The sequence below is a fragment of the Nicotiana attenuata genome, unplaced genomic scaffold (assembly GCF_001879085.1).
Source record: "Nicotiana attenuata strain UT unplaced genomic scaffold, NIATTr2, whole genome shotgun sequence".
In the NCBI taxonomy this organism is placed as follows: domain Eukaryota; kingdom Viridiplantae; phylum Streptophyta; class Magnoliopsida; order Solanales; family Solanaceae; genus Nicotiana; species Nicotiana attenuata.
The window spans coordinates 18,032-27,846 of NW_017672655.1; the positions used below are offsets into that span (position 1 = coordinate 18,032).

Here is a 9,815-nt window from a genome sequence, read left to right on the forward strand (position 1 = left end):
TTCAAACAAAACTCAATTATATTCTAGTTTTAGAACTTATCCAGTATAACATATTCGAGGAAAAGCTTACACACACGTGATGTCCCGTAAAATATACTGGATTCAAACAAAACTCAATTATATTATAACATAATATCTACATTAACGAAACATACTTCAAGTGAATTATAATGCTTTTTTTATGAGATTTCCAGTATAATAAGCTGGAAAAATCTTCGCTTTAGATATTAATTTAGAAACGTGCAACAAATTATACTGGCGCTATGTTCTACATTGGGAAAATTAGACAATAACACAAATTAAAGCATTAAAAACAAATCAAAAATTCGAAAAATTAAATTTTTTTACTGATACTTTGAATTTTATGGTTTGAATTCTTGATCGTAGAAGAAATTTAAATAATTAGACAAATTTTAGATAGAACTTACTTCGATTTGCAGATTGACGACGGAAATTTTGCTAAAACTTTGATTTGCAGATTGACGCAGAACGATTTTGCTAACACTTTGATTTGCAAATTAACGCCGGAAGATTTTGCAAATACCTCGATTAACGCCGAAATATTTTGCTAATATTTCGATTTACAGATTGACGGCGAAAATTTTCCTAATAACTCGATTTGAAAATTAATGCCGGAAGATTTTGTTAAGTTTTGTTAAAAGAAGAATTTAAGGTGAAGTCGCGTAAATTAATAAAAAAAGCAGGGGTATATTAGTCAACAAAATGTTACCGTGCTAAATTAGTGGCTAAATTTCGTTGACCGGTGATTATGTGGCTACATTTGATTGACCAGGCGAAAAACTGGCCATTTTTGGATTTTTCGCTGAAGAGCTTGGTCTTAGATTTGAAATTGGGCCATGTAATGAGTGAGCCCAAATTTAATATCCCTTCTTCACTTAAACTAGACGATCTTCTTACCCAGTCCAAACCGGGTCGACCCGACTCGACCCAACACCCAAACCCTTCTTATTAAATAAACCTAGAGACCTTAATTAGAGGAGGGGACAACCGCAACAGTGAAAAAGGACCCCTCCAAATCGGAATTCCTTCTTCTTCGAGAGAACACACCCCTAAGAAAGCTTCAGGGATTTTCTGAGTTGGAGCAACCCAAACGACCCCTTGAACTCTTGCTTCTTCACCATTAAAAAGAAAGAGAAACCTGATCTCTCCTGAACCCAACAGCCGCTGAACCTCACAAATGAACGACCCCCTCGTCTCACGCTCTTGAAGCTAACGCACGCAAAAAGGGCAAAGGAAAACAGAACAGGAGATTGAGAGTAGGAGATTAGCTCTTAGAGTGAACGAAAACAGTGAGAAAGATGGGAAATTAAGACACTCGATAGCTTCATTCATTGGCGAGTGCATGGACAAATTCACATTCACAAGCTTGTCTTCGTCGTATGATTTCAACAACGATGTGATTCCTCACCCTTTTCTGGTTTAGTTGAGTGTTGTTTCGATTCACAGTCGAGTTCGTCGACGTGGTCGCGTCCAAGGTTTCCGGTCCTGATTCTGTTTGGATTTTTATCGCGATTCCGAGATCCGGTTATAGCTACGGTGAACTTCATTTGTGTAGTTGCTGGAATTTTGTTAGCCAAAAGATTATTTCAGGTTCATTTCCCCCCTCTGTTATTTGTGGTATTTCTGTCATATACTTCATAGTTAAAAATGGAGGAAGCTTATGTTTGATTGTTCTGACTCAATTCGTGTGAATATTGTGTTGGTGTAAATTTTCAGCTCAATAGTTTAGCTTAGTGTAGATTTCTTTCTGTTCTTGGGATTTGATTTGTAGTAGACTTTGTTTTCAAACTCATCCTTTGGTCTACCATCATGAGATTTCGAAAATGATAATTTCTTATCTTGTTTTAGTTGTGATAGTGTTAAATAGATCAGCTATATACAGTATATCAATGAAATGGGCATATGTTGCCTGCGATTTCCTCATCTTGTCTGCAAGTTCATTCATAATTTGAGTTCAACCAAGTGAAGTTCCCCTAATCTAGTATAAAAATAGCATTTCAGTTAATTGAATACCGAAGCATTTTGGCGTGGTTTGTAGTTCAAGGGATATTATGTGCCAAATGTGGGTGAATATACTATGCTTTGTCATGGAAATTGTGTTTGGTTCTTTGGTTAATCCTCACAGACTAACTGAAGTGATATATGATTGTAGAATTATTTAGAAGAAGAGATAGGTGCTCGGGTGTGCATTTCATGTAACCCAAATCCAAATCTTAATAACGTTGAATAAAATGTATTTTGGATTACGGGTGCATTTCATGTGAAGCGGTCCAAAGATATGTTTTAGACAACGTTAAATCTTCTTTAAAATGAATAAAAGCGGTTATAAAGTAAAAATGCACATAGGCTTTGAACATGAACTAAAATCAGATATTATGCCAATTATAGCAGTTGAGCGACCGTGCTAGAACCATGGAACTCGGGAGTGCCTATCACCTTCTCCCGGGTTAACAGAATTCCTTACCCGGATTTCTGGTTCGCGGACTGTAATACAGAGTCCATCCTTTCCTCGATTCGGGATTTGAACCGGTGACTTGGGACACCATAAATCTCCCAAGTGGCGACTCTGAATTCTTTAAATAAATAAATCCCGTTTCGATTGTCCTTTAATTGGAAAAACTCCTTTTATTATACCCTTTCGGGGGTGTAGTAAAAAAGGAGGCGTGACAGTATTCATTGATGATATTCTGGTGTACTCGCATAGTCAGGAGGAGCACGCTGCGCATTTGAGAGTTGTATTGTAGCGGTTGAGGGAGGAGAAGTTTTATGCAAAATTCTCCAAGTGTGAGTTTTGGCTCAGTTCAGTGGCTTTCTTGGGGCACGTGGTGTCCAGTGAGGGTATTCAAGTTGATCCGAAGAAGATAGAGGCGGTTCAGAGTTGGCCCAGACCGTCCTCAGCCACAGAGATTCGCAGCTTTCTTGGTTTGGCGGGTTACTACCGTCGGTTCGTTCAGGGATTTTCATCTATAGCATCACCCTTGACCAAATTGACTCAAGAGGGTGCTCCTTTCATGTGGTCGGATGAGTGTGAGGCAAGCTTTTAGAAGCTCAAGTCTGCCTTGACCACAGCTCCAATGTTAGTTTTGCCATCAGCTTCACGTTCTTATATGGTATATTGTGATGCTTCTCGAGTTGGTATCGGGTGTGTGTTGATGCAAGAGGGTAGAGTGATTGCTTATGCTTCTCGCCAGTTAAAGCCCCATGAGAAGAACTACCCTATTCATGATTTGTAGTTGGCTGCCATTGTTCACGCATTGAAGATTTGGAGGCATTATCTCTATGGTGTGTCTTGTGAGGTGTTTACTGATCATCGTAGCCTCCAGAACTTGTTCAAGTAGAATGATCTCAATTTGAGGCAGCGGAGATGGTTGGAGCGGCTAAAGGACTATGATATCACTATTTTGTACCATCCGGGGAATGCCAATGTAGTGGCCGATGCTTTGAGTAGGAAGACGGTGAGTATGGGTAGTTTGGCATATATTCCAATTGGGGAGAGGCCTCTTGCAGTTGATGTTCAGGCTTTGGCCGATCGGTTTGTGAGGTTGGATATTTCAGAGCCCAGCGGATCTTAGCCTGTGTGGTTTCTCGGTCTTCCTTATTTGTTCGTATCAGAGAATGCCAGTATGATGATCCTCATTTGCTTGTCCTCACGGACAGAGTTCAGCACGGCGATGCCAGAGATGTGACTATTGGCGATGATGGGGTATTGAGGATGCAGGTCCGGATATGTGTGCCCAATGTGGATGGGCTTCGGGAGTTGATTCTGGAGGAGGCCCACAGCTCGCGGTATTCCATTCATCCGGGTGTCGCGAAGATGTATCAGGATTTGAGACAGCACTACTGGTGGAGAAAAATGAAGAAAGATATAGTGGGATTTGTAGCTCGGTGTCTCAATTGTCAGCAGGTGAAATATGAGTATCAGAGACTCGGTGGCTTGCTTTAGCAGATGGATATTCCAAAGAGGAAGTGGGAGCGGATCACCATGGATTTCGTAGTTGGACTCCCACGGACTTTGAGGAAGTTCGATGTTATTTGGGTGATTGTGGATCGGCTGACCAAGTCCGCGCACTTCATTTTGGTGTGTGCTACCTATTCTTCAGAGCGGTTAGCTGATATTTATATCCGAGAGATTGTTCACCTGCATGGTGTCCTAGTTTCCATCATTTCAGATAGAGGTACTCAGTTCACGTCACAGTTTTGGAGAGTCGTACAGCGAGAGTTGGGTACTCAGGTTGAGTTGAGCACAGCTTTTCACCCTCAGATGGACGGGCAGTCCGAGCACACTATTTAGATATTGGAGGACATGTTGCGCGCTTGTGTCATTGATTTTGGGGGTTCATGGGACCAGTTTCTACCGCTCGCGGAGTTTTCTTACAACAACAGTTATCAGTCGAGTATTCAGATGGCTCCATATGAGGCTTTATATGGGAGACGACGTAGATCTCCAGTAGGTTGGTTTGAGCCGGGTGAGGCTAGGCTTTTGGGTACAGACTTGGTACAGGATACTTGGGACAAGGTGAAAGTGATTCAGGAGCGGCTTCGTACAGCGCAGTCAAGACAAAAGAGTTATGCTGACAGGAAGGTTCGTGATATGTCTTACATGGTTGGGGAGAAGGTTCTACTGAAGGTTTCGCCCATGAAGGGTGTTATGAGATTTGGGAAGAAGGGTAAATTGAGCCCTCGGTTGATCGGGCCTTTTGAGGTGCTTCGGAGGATTGGGGAGGTGGCTTATGATCTTGCTTTGCCACCTAGCTTATCGAGTGTGCACCCAATATTTCATGTTTCCATGATCCGGAAGTAATACTGGCGATCCGTCTCATGTATTGGATTTCAGCACGGTTTAGTTAGACGGTGATTTGACTTACGATGTGGAGCCAGTGGCTATTCTGGAGCAGCAGGTGCGAAAGTTGAGATCATAGGATATAACGTCAGTGAAAGTGCAGTGGAGAGCTCGGCTCGTGGAGGAGGCTACTTGGGAGACCGAGCGGGAGATGCGGAGCAGATATCCACACCTGTTTGAGGTTTCAGGTATGTTTCTAGACCCGTTCGAGAACGAACGTTTGTTTAAGAGGGGGAATATGTAACGACCCGGCCAGTGGTTTCATGAGTTACAGCCCCGTTTCCCCCATTTCTACTTCTTTATGTATTGTTCAGTTGTATTTCATCGTATCGTGTTGGTTGGTTCGGGTTCGGGGTGGTCTTGGAGTGGAATGAGACACTTAGTCTCTTATTTAGAAGCTTAAGTTGGAAAAGTCAATCGGATGTTGACTTATGTGTAGAAGATCTCCGATGTGAATTCTAATAGTTCGGATAGCTCCGTTAGGTGATTTTGTTAGGAGCGTGTTCGGAAGGTAATTTGGAGGTCTGTGGTAAATTTAGGCTTGGATTGACGAAATTGAAAATTTGGAGTTTTTCGATCGACAACGGAAATTTTGATATCGAGGTTGGAATGAAATTCTGGAAATTGGAGTAGGTTCATAGTGTCATTTGTGATGTGTGTGCAAAATTTCAAGTCATTCGGACGAGGTTTGATGGGCTTCGGCAGCGTTTGCGGAATTCGGAAGTTTAGAAGTTCTTAGGCTTGAATCCGAGGGTGATTTGATGTTTTGATGTTGTTTGGAGTGTTCCGAAGGTTGGAATAAGTTTGAATGATGATATGTGACTGGTTTCTATGTTTGGTTGAGGTCCCGAGGGCCTCGGGTTGATTTCGGGAGATTGACGGATCAAGGATGGGATTTGAGGAAGTACTGAAGATATCCTTCAGCTGTCATAACAGCACCTGCGGAGTAGGGACCGCAGGCGCGAGACTTGTAAAAGCGAGAATTGGATCGCAGATGCGGGAATTGAGAAGCTCAGGCAAAACCGCAGGTGCGCACAAGGGACCGCACCTGCGAGACCGCTGGTGCGGGTGCTTGACCGCAGAAGCGGGATTTTGAGGTTTAAGTGGAAACCACACCGGCGAGGGATTTTCTGTTGGTGCGGGTCGTAAAGCAACATGGTGGCCGCAGATGCGGAAACGCTGGGTAGAAGGTATAAAAGGTCCCCTTCGCGAATTTCTGCCCATTCTTCACCATTTTTGGACGAGTTTGGAGCTCAAAGAAGTGATTTCAAGAGGGAATCGAGGGGTATCAGTGAGGTAAGCTACTTGAGCTTTATTAATTGTGTTTGTGATGATTTTTCCACTGTTTAATCATGGAATTTAGTGGGAATTTGGAGAGAAGTAAAGGGGTTAGGACTTGAGTTTTGGAGAGTTTTGGTTGAGGGTTTGAGGGACCATTTGAGGTCCGATTTTGATGATTTGGTAGGTATAGACTCGGGAGTGAAAGGAGTTTCTAGTTTTGTAATTTTTGTCAGATTCCGAGACGTGGGCCCGGGGGCCGGGTTTGAGCCAAATTCGGGATTTTTGGTCTAATTTGATAATTTTCGTGTAGGTTTCATTCTTTTAGCGTGTATTGATGATAATGTAATGATTTTGATTAGATTCGGAGCATTTAGAGGCCGAGTCGAGAGGCAAGGGCGTCGCGAGCTAGAGTTTTGGCTTGGTTTGAGGTAAGTAACGCTTCCAAACTAGGTTCTGAGGGTTTGAAACCCCGAACGATCTATGATTAAATATTAAGGTGACGCAAATGTCAAGTGATGGGCGTGTAGGCGTGCACCGTGAGAATTACGGCCCGGATCATTCCATGGCACTACTTAGTGACTCTTTCTTGCTGATATCTGTGTAGTGATTATGTGATTAAGTTAATGAGCTGTAAATTATGCTAAATTACCATGTTAGGGCTCCACGCCGATACCGTTGAGACCCGAGAGGTCGTTTCTTGCTATCATATCTTAGTTTCATTGATATTCTGTACTCAGTCTTGTTCATGCATATCATAGCATGTCTCAGTCTCGGTTATTGTTATTTGGCACATCATATCATTGTTTCAGGCTAGTTTCTTGGTATTGTGAGCCCGTGTGTATGAGACTGGAGAGTGATGGCTGAGTGAGGCCGAGGGCCTGAATGTGAGTGACAATTATGGGATCGGGCTGCACGCTGCAGCAGATTATTGATTATGCCTTCATTGGCTTGTTATAGCGCTTGGGCTGAATGGAGCCCCTCCGGAGTCTATACACCCCAGTGAGCGCGGATGATATTATTGAGGGATGGATTTCCCTGGACATGGATTTGTTCGAAGTACTGATACCTGGAGATGGATTTCTCCTCAGGGTTGGATTACCCTTGTTCCTCGGTACCGGTTGACCTGAGGTCAGTGTTGTATATATATATTCTGGGATGGATTTCCTTGTGTCGGATGGCCATATGCGGTACCGAGTAGTTGAGCACTTGAGAGTGGGAGCACACGGCGCATTTTCATACATTTCTGGCATTGACATGTAGAGTTTTACTGAGCTTTATACTTCACATTGTTCGGATTAGCATTTTGCTTTACTGTCAAGTTAAAAATATTGAATTGCCAGCATGCCTACTTTCCTGTACAATTTAAATGTGTTATAATTGCCGAGGTCTAGTTCGTCACTACCTATCAGTCCATTGTTTGGACTTGTTACTTACTCAGTTGGTGTACTAATGTTATCCCCTGCACCTTGTGTACAGATCCAGGTATCTCAGGGCACGGTAGCGGCTGTTGACGACTCCAGTCGCGGGTTATCATGGAGATAGCGAGGTATCTTCCTGGCGATCGCAGTTCCGCCTTCTCCTTCTCTATCTTCCTTCTAGTGTACTTTGACTATTTCCAAACTAATTTGGTCTTGTTATATTTCGAGATAAATTGTAGTATTGCTAATGACTTAGTGACACCCGAGGTCGGGCTTTTATTTTTCCCATTTATTTTGGTTTGGACTTTGTATCTTTATGGAGTTTCATTTGAAAAGGTTATTATATAAGTTTTAATGAAATACTGAACTACTTGGGAAATGTGTCGGCTGGCCTAGTTTCACGATAGGCGTCATTACGACCGGATTGGTTTTGGGGTCGTGACACGCCCAAGTCCCTAATCACAATACAGAACCACCGGGACTGATTAAAATATCGATCCGTGTCCATTTACACAAAATGTTGATCGCAGTCAACTCCTATGAGTTTTAAAGTAAAGTTTCACATTTTCTTAAATTTTTCACATAAAAACTTTTCGGGGCAAGACAGGGACTGTGCACGCAAATCAAAGAAGTCTAAACGAAACTATTCGAGGTCTCGGAACACAGAATGAAGGCTAAAACTCAGAGTGACCTATCGGGTCATCACATATTCGTTCTTCAAAAAATCATTCTGCAAAATTCAATTTTTCAACATCCTTTTTATCACTTCATATTCATAAATATTTTTTGAATTTTGCTAGATTGTCTTAAGAGCAAAAACTTAGGGCTGCATTATATTGGGCAGATAAGATTGTGGTGGAGAATAACTCGGTATATTATAGTTGTTCTCCGCTGAGTATTGTTAAATTTTCACTCACATTGGAGTACGACGGATTGGTATCTTTAATTTGTAAAAGAATGAGTGTGAGTAAATGTTCGGTTAAGTCTAAACGAAGTTATTCGAGGTCTCGGAACATAGAAATGAAAGCTAAAACTCAAAGTGACCTATCAGGTCATCATATTCTCCACCTCAAAAACAAACATTCATCTTTGAACGGACATATCGAGTAATCACACTATTTTTGGTGTAGCCTCTAATCTCGCATTTGTGAGGTCCATGTTCACATTTGCGAATTGTTAAGATTCCTGTCAGGTTCGCATTTGCGAACAAGTAGTTTGCATTTGCCAAGTAGTACTGGGGGGGGGGGGGAGTGGTTCGCATTTGCGATTCGCAATTGTGGAAGTCCCAAATTCGCAATTGCGAACAAAACCATCGCATTTGCGATGGTAGTAGAAATGTGAAGACTTCGCATTTGCGAAGGATTTTTCACATTTGCGGGGTTCGTAATTCCGAAACCCAGGTCTCAATTGCGACATCTGCGCTTGGACTTAAGAAGGGAAAATCGGGATTTTAGTTCAGTCTTTCAAATTCTCAACCGTTAAAACCTTAGAGGTGGTTTTGCCAAGAGCTCTTCTTCCTCGATTCATTGGTAAGTGACTCTAACCTACTATCTTTCAATTACCCATTATATTTAATAAGATTTCAACCTTAAATCTAGGATTTTCATGGTAGAAATTGGGGATTTGGGTTGAATTAGGAATTTTTGTAAAATTAGAAGTTAGACCTCGAATTGAGGTCGGATTTCAAAACAAATTACATAACCTGGCTCGGGGGTGAATGAGTAATCGGATTTTGGTCCGAATTTTGGGTTTAGACCAAGCGGTCCTGGGGGTTCACTTTTGCTGACTTTTTCAATAATGACCTAAGTTGAACCTCTTTCATTCATGGGTAGTTCCTAATGCTTATTTTGAATCGTTTGGTTAATAATTTGATAGATTTGATTGGTTCGGAGGCTTGTTCGAAAGGCAAAGCCGTGGTTGAACTTTGAGCCAATTGTGGAGCCAAGTAAGTGTCGTGGTTAACCTTGACTTGAGGGATTAGGACTTGTTTGTTTATTTGCTATGTGTTTAAATATGTGGGTACAACGTATATGAGGTGACGAGTACCTATGTGTTGTTGTTGGGTTAAAGCATGCGGGGGGAGGGGGGACTTGTTTCCTTGTAATTTATTGCCTTATTTGATTATGATATCCATGATTAGACTAGTTTATTACTTAATTGAATGTTCTTTCCGTATTTATGAACTATTTGTGATAATGGAGTATTCTTTTTGGAAGTTGAGGTTTGGTATTTTGGAATCATTTTTGACATAACGT

General features: G+C 41.9%; 1 long non-coding RNA gene across 1 annotated transcript; it reads left to right on the top strand.

The window, feature by feature from the left end:
* Positions 1–1,006: 1,006 nt before the first annotated feature.
* LOC109213984 lies at positions 1,007–9,499 on the top strand. Its single transcript, XR_002066098.1, has 3 exons — positions 1,007–1,611; positions 7,619–7,688; positions 9,436–9,499. It is a non-coding gene; the product is annotated as an uncharacterized LOC109213984 (long non-coding RNA).
* The last annotated feature ends 316 nt before the right edge of the window (positions 9,500–9,815 follow it).